The sequence below is a fragment of the Primulina tabacum genome, chromosome 17, assembly GCF_025594145.1.
Source record: "Primulina tabacum isolate GXHZ01 chromosome 17, ASM2559414v2, whole genome shotgun sequence".
In the NCBI taxonomy this organism is placed as follows: domain Eukaryota; kingdom Viridiplantae; phylum Streptophyta; class Magnoliopsida; order Lamiales; family Gesneriaceae; genus Primulina; species Primulina tabacum.
This window is the reverse complement of record NC_134566.1, coordinates 11,565,465-11,569,627: the sequence shown is the minus strand read 5'-3', so window position 1 is coordinate 11,569,627 and position 4,163 is coordinate 11,565,465.

Below are 4,163 nucleotides of genomic sequence, written 5' to 3'. Positions count from 1 at the left end.
AAAGTTTAAAGGTACCTGTCAACAACATAGTCTCCGGGTTGGTTTCCGCGGCATGGAGAGCAAAAACTCTACCTTGGGTAGGCAGATTCCTCTGAGGGCACTGCAGCAACATGTGGTCTGGACTGCCACACTTAAAACACTTTCCTGAGCCAGACATACATGCTCCAGGATGACGGCGTGAGCACTTGGGACAGACTGGGTGCTCATAAGTCCTCGGGGCTGGGCGTCCCCGCTGCTGCTGCTGGCCTCGGTTCCTGGGCGGTCCATGAAAAGGCCTCTTATTCTGCTGCTGATGCTGATGAGGAGGAGGGCGGTGTGGTACCTGGACTGGGCACTTGCCCTGGCGATCCCTCTCGATATCATGCAGATCCTGCTCTGCGGCTAGGGCTTTGGAGACAGCAATCTCATAAGTATCAGGGTCAGACACCCTAACATCCCGGCGCAAGATCGGCCGTAGACCCACCAGGAAATGCATCAACTTGGCTTTGGCATTATTCGCGATCAGGGGCACAAAATGACAGCCCCTCTCGAACTTACGGATGAACTCCGTAACCGTCATGTCTCCCTGTCTCAGGCACATGAACTCAGTGGTCAACCTGGTGCGCACTTCCTCGGCAAAATATTTGGAGTAGAAAACCTCCGTGAAGCGTGTCCATGACAGTGTAGCCAAGGTCAGGGCTACTGACGCTCCTTCCCACCATAAGCGGGCATCTCCACTGAACAGATAGGTGGCACAATGGACTCGGTCTGCGTCTCCCAGCTCCATGAACTCGAAGATAACCTCGAGGGATTTGATCCATCCCTCGGCAATCATGGGGTCAGACGTCCTAGAAAACTCCTTTGGACGCATCTTCATGAATCGCTCGTAAACAGCCTCTGGCCCTGTCGGCCTAGTCACCACAGCATTGTTCCCCGCAAACTGTGCGAAGAACTGCGTCATCCCAACTAGCATCTGGGCACTCATGTCAGGTGGGGGCGGTGGTGGAGGTGGAGGAGGAGGAGGTGTCTGCCTCTCTTGTCTCTGATCGTCATCGTCCTCGCGACGGTGCTCGCCACTACCTGTCGGGGGTCCTACTTGACGTCTAGGAGGCATACTGTTCCAACATAACTCATACGTAACTAACATGCATAATTCCATAATTTATTTTAAATGAACACTGAAATGCTGAAAATCTGGTCGAAATTATTTCATGGAAGCATGCTGACAAAATAATTCATGCTTTAAATAAAATGCTGAACTGTAAAACTTACAGACCGAAGGCGTGGCTTTGTGAGCTTCTCGTGGTCAGTAGTAGTGTAAGTAACCCTATACAGAACCACCGCTCTGATACCAACTGTCGAGGCCCAAAAATCCTTGCTTGAAAATATGCGGAAAATTAAAAATTTTTCTTTTATAATAAATGGAGTGCCTCAACCATAAAATCAACTGATGAATCAAGTTCAATGTTTTTTAAAAAAATATAGCAGCGGAAGAAAATAAAGTTTGCCGAAAATAACAATTTAAAAATATTCAACAGCTGATAAAATGTCTGAGCATAAAAAAATGGCAAGTGCTGAAACTGAGGTCCTCGGGTGCCACTACTGCCGACCCAAGCTGGCTCACTGGTCCCCGCCCTCGGCCCTGGCCTCATCAGTACCTACAACAATCAAGTCTAGTGAGCCTAAAGACTCAGCATGCAAATATCGTAGGTAACGAGTAAATACTGAAGTAAAATGTGCATGGGATAAAATATCATGTCATGAGGCATACTGAAAATAACTTGTACTGCGCAATTATAATACGTGCATAACAGAACTGAAATCATAGTAAAAATGTTTGCTCCTTGGAGCCCTGTACTGAAATAACTGGTAAAAATTTTCTGTTGAGATTATGGTCTACGCCTGTGGCCTCTGCACTGAACTGAACTGATCGGTAACTGGCTACCGGGGAGTATAAAACTGAACTGAGCTGGCCGGTCACTGGCGACCGGGTGGTACCAAACTGAACTGATCGGTCACTAGCGACCGTATAAAATAATGCTCCCATAATAGTGAATTGACCACAAGCCATATCGCATAAATCTCAAAAATAAGTATTTTCTATTTTTCATGCACGTAATATAATTAACTGGCATAATGAAAAAAATCATGTAATTTTACCAACTGGATTGGATTGGATCGTCCCGAGGCTCGCTGCAACCTAACTGTCATGAAAAATATGCAATAGCTTAAACTTGACCAACCATGCAATTTACGTTTGAAAATGCGACAATTACGTCTACCGACTTCGTATTTAATCATGACTCCGAACCAACCCGAACCAACACAGAACCGACGTATAGTCATGATTAAAATACGCTTAAAATTACGAGCTAATGCTCCTAAAATGATGAGGGTCGAAATCTAGGTGGAATGGAGGCCAAAACAAGAAACGCTCTTTCGAGAGTCAATTTGGCACATCGCACCATAAATTCTCGTACCACCTCAAAAATGATCCGAATCACAAACGGTCAAAAACACGACCTTCCTAACTCGATGAGGCACTGTCCAGTCCAAGTCCACAGGCTAAAATCCAACCAAGAACTCAAACGAGCCTCCGAACCGACACAGCAACTTGCTGTAAATTTCCAGCAGCTGCAACCTTGCTTGCATCGCGTCGTTTGCAAGACTTTTGGCCATAGGGGCTTGAACCACCAACCAAAGCCTCTCCACAACGTCCCAAGGAATGATTTGAACCATGGCTAAGGGCCCTAGGCCAGCCACAATTCGCCTCATTCCAGCAAACACCCGAAAGTTCTTACCGAGGGCCCTCATGCGTGCGTGTGTAGTGTTTTGTTTTGATTGCTGTCTCGTGTCGTTCCAGTGGCCATTTGATTGACCATGGCACGATCTAGACATCTAGGGCATGGTATGAATCGTGGCTAAGGACCATAGGCTAACCAAGATCCACACCAAACCAACCAACTCGAAGTACATGTGCTGTCAAAACCGAAGGGGCCGAGAGGGGAGGGGGCTGTTCTTGATGTTTTGTGTAAAAACCGATGAGCCATGGACCAAGCCACCAAAAGGGCGACTTAGTCATGTCTTAGACATGCTAGGGGAGTGATCCAACCAGGGCTATAGGCCCCTAGGGCAGCCATGATCAGATCCTTACCCTTGGACAACAAAACTGAATTTTCGAACACAACTCTGCACCTATGGGGAGCTTGCTGTGATTTCGGTTTTTCCAGCAAGCATGGGGACTGAATGAATGGACCAACATGGTCATAATGCATCCTATTAGGAGCCGCCTAATATTTTAGGAGCCGCCTTGGGAGCCTGGAGTCGAGCCATCCACCTGAAACGTCAAAACAAGAGAACCCGTGAAGCTTGTCATGGAAACCGAAAATCTGCATGTTATATTTTTCTGAAATTTCTTGGTGTGTTTCGGTTTATGGCCAAATAAATCATGATCATGCAATGAAAATAATTGATAATAGGACTTGATGGAGGTTTGAAAGAATCTAGACATGCCTTGGTTTTCGTTTGAAATAAAAACGAAAAGAATACGACGACTCGGCGCGGAGGAGGTGGAGCGCTTCTCTCCTTTTCTTTTCTTGCTCTCGACTTTCACTCTTGTTCTAGGCTATGAGGGTCACGATTTTTCTACTCTATAAGCTCTGAATTTTGGTCATGGGGGAGGGAGAATGATGGTTAGGAGAGTGAGGGAAGTGGGTGCAAGATATAGGGGATAACTCAAGACCAAGTCTTCACCTTTTGAATTTTGAATTCTAGTTTGATATCAAATGATTTGTTGGTGCATGTTGGGGTGAGGTGACCGATCAATTACCATCTAGACTAGGTGAGGATAAGGTTGATCATTAATTAAATGATGCTCCCAAAAATAAAAGAATTATCCTACTAATTAAATACAAAGAAAGGGTCAAAGGTGTTGAGTTGACATATCAATGCTTAATCATCTAAGGGGCCGAAAATTCATCTAATAAATGGAAAGAAAAATTTTTTCTAGCTAGTAAATTTATAATCCTTAAAAGCCTCACTAATCCTTAATTAATTTAGTAAATTAATCCCTTAATTAAGTAACTTAAATGAGCTTATTTCTTAATCACCTCAAGTAATTAAATTAAATCCTCAAAACATCATTTTTAACTTAAATGAACTTACTTGCTAGCTAAATTAACTTC